Here is a 15890-nt window from a genome sequence, read left to right on the forward strand (position 1 = left end):
GGAAACCAATCTCATGATCCCTTGATATATAGGATGGTGGATCAGATAAAATTCAAGAATAATTTTGTGGCTGTTACATTTTGGGGAGGTAGATTCAAATCCTGACTGAAGGCTGAGCAACTCATTTATAGGGAAAAAATGTGGTAGACTCCTAAATGTACCAAAATATTACTGCGAGTATACAATGGAAAACAAGTCGTGTCTAACATATTCTTCCAGATTATCTGATTCTTTGGGGGCTCTGTGCTGTTCACAATACAATGACATGCAAATTCTATCTGGTGGAAGGACAATTAATCTGCTTCCCAAAATGACAATTTAGGTAAAAACAAAACAAAATAAAACAAAGTCAACTGAACAACCATATATATATACTTATTTCTGCATTCCTTATTTTTATGTATATGTATCTTTTTAGATTTAAATCGCTGAATCTTCCCTTTGAACAAATTGTAATATGTTACTAATTCTGTCATTAAGTAGTAAAATAGAATTTTTCACCTGTATTCATTTTATATTTGTGTGAGAGTCATAGTTTACCTTTAAAAATGAATGCTTTAACAATTACTTTCCCTGAGCCCAAGATTTCTCTATCAATAATTTGGAAATTACATTGCTAACCTCACAATGTTCAAAGAACTGAATGCTTCAATGGCTTGTAAGATATCTAGTACCCCATTTCACAATGACCAGGTATTTAAAAATTGTTGTTAATATTCTGTTCTCTCTAGTGAACTCTGTGGTGGTTTGAAACTGTATGCACCCCAGAAAAATTCATTTTTAAATATAATTCACTCCTGTATGTGGAACCAATTTTAAGTAGAACCTTTAGATGAGGTTACCTCAATTAAAGTATAGCCAAGCTCAATCAGGATGGGCCTTAATCTTAATACTGGAGTCATTTGTAAGAGAATGAAATTCAGGCAGAGAAGGAAGAAAGCCACAGTGGACAGTGGACATAGCCAGAAGCTGAAATCAATGGAACCTGGAGGAGAAGGGAGAGACCAGGAAACTGCTGCCATGTGCCTCGCCATGTGGCAAACTAAGAACAAAGGATCACTGGCAGCCAGCCCCAGGACACTGTAGTCTTCGAGAAGAAAGCATTGCCTTGATGATCCCTTTAAATCATAAAAAATTGTCTTAGTTTTGATAAGGCTGCCATCACAAATACCATAAACTGGTTTTGGCTTAAACAACAGAAATGGATTTCTCATGGTTTCAGAGGCTAGAAGGCTTGCTTCCTCCCAGGATTGATAGCATTCTGGATGGTTGGCAACTTGGTTCCTTGACTTTCCCATCACATGATGATGCTCCCTCCTTTTTCTCATGGTTTCCGCTGACTTCAGGCTTCTGGCTCCATCCTATGGCTTTCTCTTTATAAGGCCTCCAGTAATAGGATTATGACCCCATTCTGATTCAGTTGGCCACAACTTAACTAAAAATAGCATCTTCATCAGGTCCTATTTATAATGGGTTCATACCTACAGGATTTGGATTAAGATTAACATGTTTTTTCTGGGGTACAGAAATCAATCTACCATAGTCTGCCATATACCCACAGACTCCTGAAGATATCTAGTATTGGGAAGACATGTTCTTCCCAATTGCCAAATACATTAATTGCATCACAACATACCAAAGACCTGTTAAAATAAAATTCAGGAGGCCAGTTAGACTGGGGTGAGTAGCTTTGGTCAACCTCTGGCTGACAAACACAAGTTAACTAAATCAAAACTTAAAAAAAGCTACCTTTCCCTTAAGCACCTGCCATAATGAGAAATGGTAACTTAAAGAATCAGAAATAGACACTTTTGGAAGGAGACATTCTACCAGATACAACCCACATAAAGCCATACAGTTTAGCTATCCCATCAGAATATTTCACCACTTGCTTCTGTATTCCCCCTATATAAGCTTCCTTTTCTACTCCCTCCTTACCTCTTTCCCTTGATCTCAGGAAGTTTGTTGCCCAATAAACATTAAAAATTTTAAATTCTCTCAGTTTACCTTTGAAAAGCCTTAAGTCATTTCAAAAGTAATACTAAGTATAAAGTTTCATCAACATCAGTTTTGTGTGCCGCTCATCCTGGGGAATATTTTGTTTTCTGAGTCTGATGGCCTTGTGAAAACTAGAAAGTAAGTTTTCTGTTTCCAAAATATAATGGTGGGACAAGCATAGGATCCTACACATGGGATAGACATTTCCATTCCAGAGGGAGAAATTGGAAATAAAACAGGATGACATGTCCCAAACAAGTCCAAAATCCAACAGGACAAAGTCCATTAGATCTCACGGTCTGAGAGTCACCTCTAGATGGATGGATGCTTTGTCCTCTGGGCCTACTGGAGCAGCAATCCTACCCTTTCCCAGCACTTGCAGAGGAGCCATGCTCTTCCCTAATGGCGGGGACCAGGCCCCATCCTCTCAGAGCATCGGAATGACAGCCTCATTGTGCCTGTAAACTGAGGTGTAGGCTCCACCCTCTTTAAGTATTGGAGTGGCAGCAGGTGCCCTCTGAATGCCTGGGCAAAAGTCCCACACGTTCTGAGCTCTGGGGAGGTGGCACAAGTCTCCAGAATGAACATCAGGGTGAGAGCTATGAATACCCATGTTCTTAAATTTTCAGTAAACATAGGTTATATCAAACAACATTTTAGTGTTATCAAAGATTGACAATATTAGCTCTTTAACCCCTAAATCATGTTTATCCTTACAAACATAAACTGCTTCACTAATAAACCCCATCCCCCCCACTACCAAAAAAATAAATAAAAGGAGCCAATAGCAGGGAAATCTTCCTGAAGGCTTCAGTGAGTTATTACAAATGGACTGGGCCTTGAATAATACATATAAGTTGGAGAGACAGCTAATGCAGAGAGGTTTGAGGGAGGAGAAAAGGGGATTAAAAAAAGGTACACAAATAACAGATCTTTATTGACTTTTTCTTTTGAAGTATATTGAATTTTAAGGTAGTTCCAATATCTACATTTTAAAACTTTCAACTTCTGAAAGTTCCTGTTTGATCAACCTAGATTTGTGGCCAAATATACAGACAGCATTAAAGGAACAGGTGATATTGAACTAAACAAATATTGTCTTAAATAATCTACAAAATAACCTATTGGTAACGATACTTTGAATTTGAATCTGTCTATATACTATAATTTTCACAGATATAGTTAATAATATTTTGGAACACTAATACACACACATTTGAAATAGTTATATGCCATTAAAACTATATTCTGTGACTATGGTTTGTTAATTTCTGATGGGTATGGTAGGTACCAGTTCACAGAAATGTTGCTATATTAGGTTATTTTCTTGGGGTAGAGTAGGAACATGTTCGAAGTAAAGTAGTTATTTCAGGTTAGTTGTCTTTTTCTTACTCCCTTGTTATGGTTTGTTTGAAATGTTTTTTTGTTGTATTTAAAAAAAAATTTTTTTTTGATATAGTTAATTGAAAAAAAAGAGTTAATTAAAAACAAAACAAAAAATATGCAGAACCCCCTTGAGGAGCTGGTGGAGAATGCAGGGGTGTTGGGCTTCCCCACCTCGATGGCTGCTGATGTGCTCACAGACATAGGGGACTGGTGGTTTGATGGGCTGAGCCCTCTACCACAGGACTTGCCCTTGGCAAGACTGTTGCTGCAAAGGAGAGGCTAGGCCTCCCTATAATTGTGCCTAAGAGCCTCCTCCCAAATGCCCCTTTGTTGCTCAGATGTGGCCCTCTCTCTCTAGCTAAGCCAACTTGCCAGGTGAAATCACTGCCCTCCCCTCTATGTGGGATCTGACATCCAGGGGAGTGAATCTCCCTGGAAACATGGAATATGACTCCAGGGGAAGAATCTAGGCCCGGCATTGTGGGATGGAGAACATCTTCTTGACCAAAAGGGGGATGTGAAAGGAAATGAAATAAGCTACAGTGGCAAAGAGATTTCAAAAGGAGCCGAGAGGTCACTCTTAAGCACAATATAGACAATGCTTTTTAGGTTCTAATGAATTGGAATAGCTAGCAGTAAATACTTGAAACTATCAAACTATAACCCAGAACCCATGAATCTTGAAGGTGATAGTATAAAAATGTAGCTTGTGAGGGGTGACAGTGTCATTGGGAAAGCCATATGGACCACACTCACCTTTGTCCAGTTTATGGATGGATGAGTAGAAAAATGGGGGCAAAAAAAAAAAAAAAAAAAAAAGCACCCAATGTTCTCTTTTACTTTAATTGTTCTTTTTCACTTTAACTTTTACTTTTATTATTTGTGTGTGTGTGGTAATAAAAATGTTCACTGTTGATTAGATTGTAATTCTTTGAGTATTTCTTTGGAATGTGCCCCACCCAGCTGTGGTTGATGACTCTGATTAGATAATTTCCATGGAGGTGTTGCTCCGCCCATTCAGGGTGGGCCTTGGTCAGTGGAGCCATGTAAATGATCTGGCAAACAGAAGGACTCAGTGCAGCTGTGAGTGACATTTTGAAGAGGAGCGAAAGCCAAGAGGGACACTTGGAGGGAAGCACAGGAGCTGCAGAAGAGAGACAGTTTGAAGACAGGTGTTGAAAGCAGACTCTTGCTCCAGAAAAGCTAAGAGAGGACAAATACCCTAATTGTAACTAAGAGTGACATTTTTGAGGAACTGCAGCCTAGAGAGGAACATCCTGGGAGAAAGCCATTTTGAAACCAGAACTTTGGAGCAGATGCCAGCCATGTGCCTTCCCAGCTAACAGAGGTTTTCCGGACACCATTGGCCATCCTCTAGTGAAGGTACCTGATTGCTGATGTGTTACCTTGGACACTTTATGGCCTTAAGAGTGTAACTGTGTAACCAAATAAACCCCTTTTATAAAAGCCAATCCATTTCTGGTGTTTTGCATTCTGGCAGCATTAGCAAACTAGAACACCTTCTTATTAAAAATTGCTTACTTCTACTGCCTCAGCATTTCCTAACTCCCATGTCCACTCTATATTTCTTTATTGTCCTTACCATCATCTGATATATGCATGCTTCAACTTATTTATTTTTAACTTAACACTAGATTGGATCAGGATCTTTATCTGTGTTACTCACTATTAAATCTCTAACACCTAGAAGAGCACCTGGAACATAGTATGGAATCAATAAATGTTTGTTGAGTAAACATATGAAAGTTAAAGTGTGTGATGAGGTAAATGCAAATTATATAGGGAAAATATAAAAGCAGACTTATGAGGAAAGATAGGAACAGCACTTTTAATTTATTACTTTACATTATGAGAAGAATATTCTTATAAGTTATCACATTTACTCTTACAAATATTCAGTGAGTATCTATAATTCCTATTTTATAGTTGGGAAAGTTGAGTTACTATGTTTATGGAGTCTGAATTAGTCAGAGGGACATTTTAGAAAGGAAAATGATAGATATAATATTAAACTAATTGTAAGGGTAATGAATGAAATTATGAGTTCTTAACTGTTACCTTGAACAAAAAAAATTGTTAAACAAACTAAAAAAAAAAAAAAGATCCCACCAATCTGTTCTAGAAGTTCTGATAACTATGAATTATTCAATATTTTTATCTCACATCTAACCTCTCTTTCAAGAATGTTTGAATATGAAATGAGAGCTTGTAGCATAGAGCAACAAATTCATTAACAGCAAAAGATTTCTATTAATTGTATCATTCAAAGGCAAACATGTAGGTGAATCTTTTTGCCTTGTAGACAATTACAATGTAAGATATAAAAATGTTGGCAGGTAGGCATCCAATTAAAATCATCAAACTGTTTGATGAAAAAGATCAGTGAAGTCTCAGTGCCTATAGGTGGCAAGGCAAAGCATTTTTCTTTTCCTTATTAGTTTATGTAGAATGTTAGGAGTTGAGACTGCTTGACAGTGTTGGGGAAGATAATTTGTTGCTTTATCAAAGAGGAAAAATCCTGAAATGAAATGAACCCAGGATAGAGATTTTGAGTAGGTAACCAGAGCATCTGTGAAAGAACTGAGAGCATTTTTATCATACTGAGGAAACAGCTTTAAATAAGTAAGAATCCAAAGTTGAATAAAGGCAATGCAAAGACCTATAGCTCTCATGTGAGAAGAGAGTGCATTCTTACACTTAAGAAGGGATGGGACATTGCTAGCCTACAGACTAAAGCACTTTATAAGGGAACATTAAATCTGACACCCTTTTACAAGCCCCCTTTCCCCCCACTTTTTTATCTGGAAGCAGAGAGGGGGAAATGATTCCTTCTGGCCCTTCATCCAAAAATACAAAAACAAAACAAGACAAAACACAATAAACCCCCCTATCTTGCACATACCCACAACCTGAAGCTTTTACTTTTTCTGCTATGAGAAATGGAAAATGTATGTTACCTTGAGTAAAATTATTTTTCAGAAAGTATTTGATCTCTACTAATGTTAGATATTGAACTGGAAATTTGAATTAATTTTTAAAAAGAAAACATTAAACATTGAAATTAGTGATAATACTGTAATTAATAAAAATTGAAAGTAATTAGAAGTTGTTAGTTTCATGAACTATGATTTCATACCTTGTGCCATAAATAAAGGAATAAAGGTAAGAACCTACGACGTGCCATAAAGTAACAAAGATAATTTCAAAATGTCATTTTGGATTTCTTTTTCTCTCATATTTTCAGACACTGAAATTGTAGACATCCACAACCAACTAGCATTACTTTGGGGGTAAGATTTTTATATCCTATTCTGCTATTCTCAAGACAAAGGGGCAAATTTTAGAGTAATGTGGTTGAAGCTCATAAGCAATATACATCCCTGATAAATAAGCAGGATTCATTGAATACTCTGACTCTCTGCATTTTCCTCCCTAATTTTCAGAATACATTGGTTTATTTAAAAAATTGAGAATAATGCATGGAAAATCTTTTCATCTTATTGATGAAAGGAAGTGTTTGATCCAGCAGGCATTAGAGCTCAAATACATAGATAAAAAGATAAAACAGTAGATTACTGAAGAGAAGTTCTTGGGCTATATATTCATCATAAGTAAAGACATGAAAAGGATGTAATATCAGCATATCAAGCCTCAGGAATACACAAAGATGACAAAATATAATGTTTTAGCTGCTAATCTATAAATTTAATGGATATTATTCTTTCCTATGTAACACTCCATTACATATGTCCAATTTTGTAAAGATAAGTCAGAATATATTGTCTCAAAGCTAGGAAGAGAGCATATTAGACAACTATTAATAGAACAAATCCTGAGGTACAATTTCAACTCAATTTCTTATCCTTTTGAGAAGTAATTAGCTGTAGCCAATATAATAAGGCTTGGAGTTTCTGTATATAAAATTATGTTCTCGTGTTTGTATAGAGCCACACAGGACAGTTCTCCATGGCTTTAAAGGAAGTATTATAGTCAATCAAGGTTAAGCAAGGAACACTAGCATATCTATTTGGCATAGCTCACCCACCCTGGTAGAAGGAATAGTGAAACTTTGCTCCAAAGAAAAACTGAGCTCTTATGTAAAGTTTTTATATTTAGATAAGTGGTTTTTAAAGTAGGAGATAAGGCCCCACTAAGAAGTCTCCTTGCTTAATGACCTTTTTAAATGTTGATTCCTATGCTTGCAAATAAACTTCGTATTTTTTAAAAGTTGAAATGCTCACTTCAGAATAATACCTCTTATTGATAACATATTGAGGGTAGCTTCGGACTTTTCACTTTGGCATACAAAATTAAAAAATAAATAACTAAACAAAATAAAATAAGAATCAGTGATTTTAAATACATTGTCTGATATGTTTCTTTTAATTTAATCCAGAGAAATCAAAGTCTTTGGTATTTTTTATTCTCAGTAACAGAATATTTATTAATTGATTGTAATTAATCTAATAAACTCCAGAAATAGAAAAAATTCAATTATACTGTGTCATATATATTCTATTTTCTGACTACAATTGCTAACAAAATCATTACCTATAATATCACTACTTAAAGGACATTACTGTTGTTAGAATACTCTCCCCAGTGTGCCAATGCATCCAATACCAATCATAGATTAATTGCCTTGTGCAAGCTTTCATTTCAAGGTTATTTCTTGTACATTGGCAGTTTTTGCTGCTTTATTTCATGACTTTCATGGCTTTAGCTACATAAGGAGGTCATTTGAGTAGTCTATATGATTATTCAATGGGCCCTCTGGATGCAGACATTTCAAAACCTTGACAAAGGGCAAAATATAAGAAAATTTTGTGATTAAAAAAAGAAAAATGCATGAATGGTTAACAAAGCTAAGCTATTTACCTGAGTCTCTCAGAATATTATTCAGCTTTGAGATGCTCTTTCTCAAATTGTAACTTCCTTATAATGAAAGAGGATAAATGAACTTACACTAATTCAATATCTCAAAGAACTTCTGAAACTTCATTTTGGAAAAATACAAAGGGGAGTTTCTCATTCTCACTTCCATGAAATCTTTACTCAATTGTCATCCTCTCAATGAATCTTGCCTTTACCACTCTACTCAAAGCATAAACTGACCCTTTATTCTGATATCTCATTATTTTCTAATGACTCTTATGCCCTTCTATTATTATGTGAGTTCCTTTTCTAATGGTGTGGGTGTGCACATGTGCATCTCTGTTATTCTTCTTTATTTTCTGTCTCCATCTACCAGATTGTGTAGTCCATGAGGGCAGGGGTCTTGTCTGTTTTCTTCACTGACATAACAAGTGCTTAGAACTGTGCCTAGCCTTTAGTACATAACCCCAAAGCATTTGTTGAATGAATTAAATAAAGCATATTAAATGCTTTCCTAGCAAATATTTTATTTTCAATAGCAGCAATATGAACAGAATCATCATGGCTCAATTATTTAGGGGTTAATGTTCTATTACAAGGGCAGATCCTTCCTTTATAAATTTTTCTGAGCTCTTCTTAAAGCTCTGTGCATAATTGACACAACATCTGGTCTTTTCAGAAAGGTGATTTCTGCTTGAGGTACTTGAAGGAAAGTACAGCAGAAACTCTCTGATTGAGGCTGACAATTTGTCCTTTTGGGCACATGCAATTATTTCTTTATATCTTTTAATTCTCAGTATTGTAAAGTTTGTGAGTCCTATGTGGACAGTGTCATCACTGTGCAATAGCTGAAAATTTCTTTTATATCAGCTGATGAATGAAAACATAATTTTGGCATATGAAAGACAAGATTTAGTACTCTTAACATAGAATGGTCATTGTATAGAAGTCTATCGTGAAAACCTAGGATGCAGTGGCTGTCTGGGGACTGCCATCTCGTTATGCTGCCACCAGATGGCTATTGGAATCCCTACTCAATTCACAATGCAGAAGTAAATTCTGCCTATTAAGGAAATAACACTTTTACTTTTTTGGTGCCATTTATGCTATGGCATTTCAATTTTTTTTTTGCACAGCATTAGAAGGCATGGGATCCCAGCAAGTCCATGGAAGCAAACTCCCCTGAAGAAACTGTACTGGCAGGGACAGAGGAAGCTGTGGGAGCCCCTTAACTGTTGCTGTTGTTTTTTTTTTAATTACTTTATTTATCAAATAATTAAAATGAAAGCATTTCCAAACAAAATAAAGTAAAGCAATGGGAAAAACAAATATCCTGAAATAATTTCATTCCTTCCAATATACTCTTACCATACCAAAAGAAAACTAACGAACCACAGTCACACCTGAACATTCCCACATCATTAAGATCACCCTCAATATCTTGTCTGTCTTTATTAGATTATCATTCCCCCTTCCCCACTCTGAGACATATTCTGATCAGATTGTCGAATGCTGAAGAGAAGGAGAAAGTTCTGAAAGCAGCAAGAAAGAAGCAATTCATCACATACAAGGGAAACAACTTAAGATTGAGTACTGACTATTCAGCAGGCACCATGGAGGCAAGAAGGCAGTGATGTGACATATTTAAAATTCTGAAAGAGGAAAAAAAAATGTCAGCCAAGAATTCTTTATCCACTGTAGCTCCCCTTCAAAATTGAAGGACAGCTTAAAATTTTCACAGATAAACAAATGCTGAGAGACTTTGTGAACAAGAGACTTGCCCTTCCAGAACTACTAAGGGGAGCTCTACCAGCTGAGAAAAAAAATTGGAGAGAGAGGTCTGGAGAAGGGAACAGAACTGAAAAGTCTTAGTAAGGGCACCTTAAAGGAAATGAAGAGAGGAAAAAAAATATATCTGATAAGTAAAAATCAAAGGATAAGATGGCTGATTCAAGAACTGCCTTCACAGTAATAACATTGAATGTGAATGGATTAAACTCCCCAATTAAAAGATAAAGATTGGCAGAATGGATTAAAAAATATGAAACATCAATATGTTGTTTACAAGAGAATCATCTTAGACCTAGCAACACAAAGAAATTGAAAGTGAAAGGATGGAAAAAATATTCCATGCAAGCTATAGCCAAAAGAAAGCAGGTGTAGCAATCAATACTAATTTCAGATAAAATAGACTTTGAATCCAAGGATGTTACAAGAGACAAAGAATAACACTATATACTAATAAAAGGGACAATTAATCAAGAAGAAACTACAATCATAAATGTTTATGCACCCAATCAAGGTGCTCCAAAGCACAGGTGACAAACATTGGGAAAAATGAAGGGAGCGATAGATGTTTCCACAATAATTGTGGGATACTTCAATACAACACTCTCTCCTATAGATAGATCATCCAGACAGAAGACCAATAAGGAAACAGAGAACCTAAACAATGTGATAAATGCATTAGACTTAACAGACGTATAGAGAATATTATATCCCTTAACTTTTTTAAGCTCAGTGCCTTACATTAAAGAGAGTGGCCCTAAAATTAGCTGAGAAAGTAGCACTTAATCATGTAGTAGTACAGAAAGTAAAAAAAAAATGTTGGGTCTTAACTGCCAATCTCTTTGGAAATTGACACATTTTTTTCCCCTGATTTTTACAATAATGGTATTATTATCCACATAGCATAGGTAGGCAAGAAGGGACTTAGAGAAACTGAGGATTTTAACAGAATCCAGATAGTGAATACATGGTAGAGGATGTGACACCACATCAGTGTCACAATAACAACCACACTCTTTCTACAATATCCTACTACATTCATTTACCAGTAATGTGTGATGAAAATCTATGTTAACTATTCATTCAAGTGGCTAAAACATATATAATTACTTTAATTTAATAACATAATTTCACATGCAAAAGAGGGACCAATTGCTCATTATAGTGATATAATTTCTAACTTTATTTTTCAGGCTTTTTTTGGCTAAGCATTTATGAATACAAAAACTGGAATGTACAAAATTGGATAACACTAAAAATTAGGTCTAGTTATGAACACTAATAGGGAGGGATATTAATATGTGGTTTCTTTTTCTAGCTACCACAATTAGTAACAAGATGTTTTTTCCCTTTGATTCCTTTTTTTTTCCTGATCATTGAAAGAAGGTCCCAGACAGCAGTAATGTGATTTATCGTGGCCTTGGCACATCTTACTGGAGTGCATTCTTCTGTCTCTCATATGTGAGCTAGTTTTTAACAGTCTCTGAATTTCTTCTGTATTCAATAATTTTAATTTGATTTTCCTCTTTTACTTTTGGTAGCTTCTCTCTCACTGTCCAAGTATGTGTGCTCAAGATCCCAGTTGAAAATGTGCTCATTTGTCAAATTGGCATAAAGCTTTGCAGAGATTGCTTTTTGGTAAGACAGATATATGACCTCAACATATTTTAAGTTATTAGTAAGTTGTTATGCACTATTTTCTATGTTTTAATTAAAACATGTTAATGAATTAATTGAACTCAAAAATAATAAAAAGAGATGATAAATCCCCTAGAACAGGCTCAATAAGAAAACAAAAGTATATATGAAGATGTAAACTTTTAAATACTGTTTAGTTTGTTTTCCTAATTCACCCTAATCCTACATAGAGTCTTTTATTATAATGTTCTTTTATAATTCACCCAGAATTCAGACTGTCATTCAGCAGTTTTCTTGATGTTTTCTCCTCAACCTTCAGGCTCTTGGCAGCAAAGCCTCTATGGAATGGTTTATCACTCAGCAATCAGCTATTACCAGCTTAGCAAGGGTGATTCATTTCTGTGACTATTTCCCAGCACTTGAAAGCTATAATTTGTCTTTTATGATACTCCTGCACAGCTGAATCCCAAGAGTTCCTGCATCCTTCCATCCTTTCTCCCACAGGGCTGAAGAATGGGAACAAAACCAGACAGGCTTCCCTAGACTGGAAGCTTAAGAAGTACCCTCATCACCAAGATTACAATTCTTCAGTTCTTAAAGGTTCCTCAGCCAATTTCCCTTTTTGTAAAATTCATTCTTGTTAAGGAGAAGCACTTTTAGCTTTATGCTTCCATCAGCTGGAAAGTTGAATTCTTCTTTAAAAGAAAGTATACCTGTATCATTTTCATCAGAAGTTAGAGTAGATCATCTGCATTGGGCATGGAGTTTTCAGAAGTGTTTTTGAGATGGTTTTAAAATCTTCACTACAGAATGAAACATTATAAATACAACATTACAAAGAAGCATTTATAATGTAACATGAAAATGGCTAATGGCACCTTACTGTACGATTATATAAAGAACCTTTATTTTAAAATTTCATGTAACTGCTTTAAATTGAGGGGTACTCTTTACTTGGAATTCTTTTTTAACATATCCATGTTAAATTTATCCAAACAATATAGTCTTTTATTTGCACTTTAGAAGCATACTTTAATCATATAGCATAATAATTTATTTTCTAACTTGACTCCTGAGCTTTTTAATCTAGTCTTCATTTGAACAATCATAAATTCTGTATAGAAGAGATTTAGTGGAGGCTTCCTGGATGAAAGGGGGAAAGTGGGAACACATGATTTGGTATCCATTGGAATATGCCTATCAGATTTCCTCCCAAGGGGAGTTTAATTGACCAGTAGCCTCAGGTGCTTCCCTATGAAGTACACAACCCATTCTTGTGGAAGTTATGCTTTCCACAGATGCTCCCACCCAGTGACAGAGCACGGCAAGTTTACTAACATGGGCCATTCCTGGGAGACACTCCTCTCAAGGGTGAATTTGGTTCAAGGACTGCCTCCTATTCTTCCTGAGAATTTCTTAGAACATTACTGCACTTCCTTCCTTCTATCCCTTCTATCTATTAGAACTCCTTCCAGTTTTTCCATCCCAGGTGATTCCCCTAAAAAATGTCTTGGCCATCTAATTCCCTATTGATACCTGCATCTCAGACAACCCTGACTAATACTAAGTGGCAGAGGTTGTGGCACCTCATATAAGACTGAGAAGCTGTCATTTATCTGCATCAATAATGGGAAGGGAGTTTGGCTTTCCCCACAACAGCCCCCTGGCAGTCCTAATGGTGTCTCCTTTGAAAGCAACTATATGGCCTTTTTCATTCCATCTTTTTCTCTGAATTTTCCCAAACCTGACATATCTTCTTTGAAATGTCACACTTATCTGTAGGCAACATTTAACTTGGGAATTCAACATAGCCTGTGCACATGAATAGGAGGTTATATTCTCTTTCACTTACAATATACTTGTTTGAAAGGTATAAGTTGGCCATACAAATCTTCCACTTGATTGGCTCAACATTTAAAGCTTTTGTAAGTACTCTTAGCCTAGATGTGATGTAACAGGTGGTGGAAAGATTATATTGCTCCTTTAATTATGACTAAGATAACTTTGGCTGTGCTGAAAGAAATAAAAAAAATCTACCTCATGACATTTTCTTTTTATTGGTAGACAATATCTTAAGTAGAGGGATTTTTTTTTTTAAGTATTTTTGGCTAAATGTTTATGCATTTAAAGTTTTACCTACATGTTCCAGTTTGCTAATGCTGCCATTTTGCAAAACACCAGAAATGGCTTGTCTTTTATAAAGAGGGTTTATTTGGTTATAAAGTTACAGTCTTAAGGCCATAAGGTGTCCAAGGTAAGGCATCAACAATAGGGTACCTTCACTGGAGAAAGGCCATTGGCATCTGGAAAACCTCTGCTAGCTCAGAAGGCAAGTGGCTGGCATCTGCTTGCTCCCAGGTTGCTTTTCAAAATGATGTTCTACAAAATGTTGCTCTGGGGCATTTTGTCCTCTCTTAGCTGCAGCTCCTTTTCAAAATGTCACTCTCAGTTGCTCTGAGTTCCCTCTGTTTGTGAACTCTTTTTATAGGACTCTGGTGAACTAATCAAGACCCACCCTGAATGGGCGGGACACATTTCCATGGAAACATTCAATCAAGAGGTCACATCCTCATCAAAGGTGTCACTCAGAGTTGGGTGGGTCACATCTCCATGGAAACAATCAGAAGGCTCCAACCTAATCAACACTAATATGTATGCCCTCACAAGAGTGCATTAAAGAATATGGCTCTTCTGGAGGACATAAGATATACAAACCAGCATACCAACATATACCTGCTCATACTGTAAGCCTAATAGTTGCATAAAACTCATGATTGATGCATCATTCATTTCACTCATACAGGAAACTGATGGAAGTAAAAAGGGAATGGTACCCATGTATTATTCCCAATCTTTGACAGTTTAAATAGTGAAAGCTTAAACAATGCTACAGGCTAACTAGCACATACAATACTTTTGATTTAACAGACATGTATTGAACGTCCTACCCTAAAACCAAAATATAATTTATTTACAAAATGTTTCTGACATTAAGTTAAAATGGGGATATCAATAAATTCATTTTCTAACCAAAGCATGTTAAGGCCAGAAACTTATAAAAATGATTTTAAAATATATATTTTTAAAATTACTAAGAAATTAAAAACAATTTCTCTCTCACTAATACGAACTAACAGTAATGGACAAACTTTGAGAGTTAAAAGCTGATGACACAGGCTACCGGGAGATAGAAAGAGGGTAGAGATTGGGCATTTGATGCTGAAGGACTACAGAAGGTTCAGCAGGATTGATTGTACACATACAGAAATAGATATCATAATACTGTGTGATGGTAGCACAGTATTGTAAGTACACTGAACAAAGATGTCTGTGAGTAAAGTCGAAAGAGGTGGGATAGGAGAATGTATGACACCAGAGGTAAAGATAGATGATGAAGACTGGGACTGTATAACTTGGCAAAAACTGGAGTGGCCAATGACTATTACTAAATGTACAAATATAAAAATGTTTTTGCATGTGGGAGAGCAAATGAATGTCAACCATGCAGAGTGTTAGAAAAGGATGGTATTTGGGAAAAAACATAATCAAAGCAAGCTGGAGTCTATGGTCAACAGTAACATTGTAATATGCTTCCATTAAATGTAACAAAGGTAATATACCAATGCTAAGTGTGTATGAGAGGGGGATACAGGGGAGGGATATGAGATTCTTGGCAGCGGTGTTGTTTTCTATTCTATTCAATTATATTGTATGACATGTTATTTTTCTTTTTATCATCTTTTTGATTATTCACTAAAAAAACACAACTTTTTTTTTTAAGTAATCAACATGTTCAGGTGCTAATTGTGGTGATAAATGTACTTTATATTGATACCATGAACGACTGACTGTACACTGTGGATAAATGTATGGTATGTTAACATAACTCTATAAAATTGTAGGAAAAATATATATAGGAGGAAAAGTGTTGGAGAAGGCATGGAGAGAGGGATGTACCTATCTACTGTTGATGAGCAGGTGGAATGGTGTAGCCTTTCTGGGGGTCACTGTGGTAGTTCCACAAAAAGCTAAGTACGTGGGGGCCATAAGGTCCTGCAACCTCATTACGCGGTATGTCATCGGAAGATCTGAGAGCAGAGACATGAATGGACATTTGCACACTGGTGTTTATGGAGGCAGTATTCATGATTTTCAATGGGTGGAGGTGGCCTAAGGGTATATAG

The sequence above is a fragment of the Choloepus didactylus genome, chromosome 11, assembly GCF_015220235.1.
Source record: "Choloepus didactylus isolate mChoDid1 chromosome 11, mChoDid1.pri, whole genome shotgun sequence".
Taxonomy (NCBI): Eukaryota; Metazoa; Chordata; class Mammalia; order Pilosa; family Megalonychidae; genus Choloepus; species Choloepus didactylus.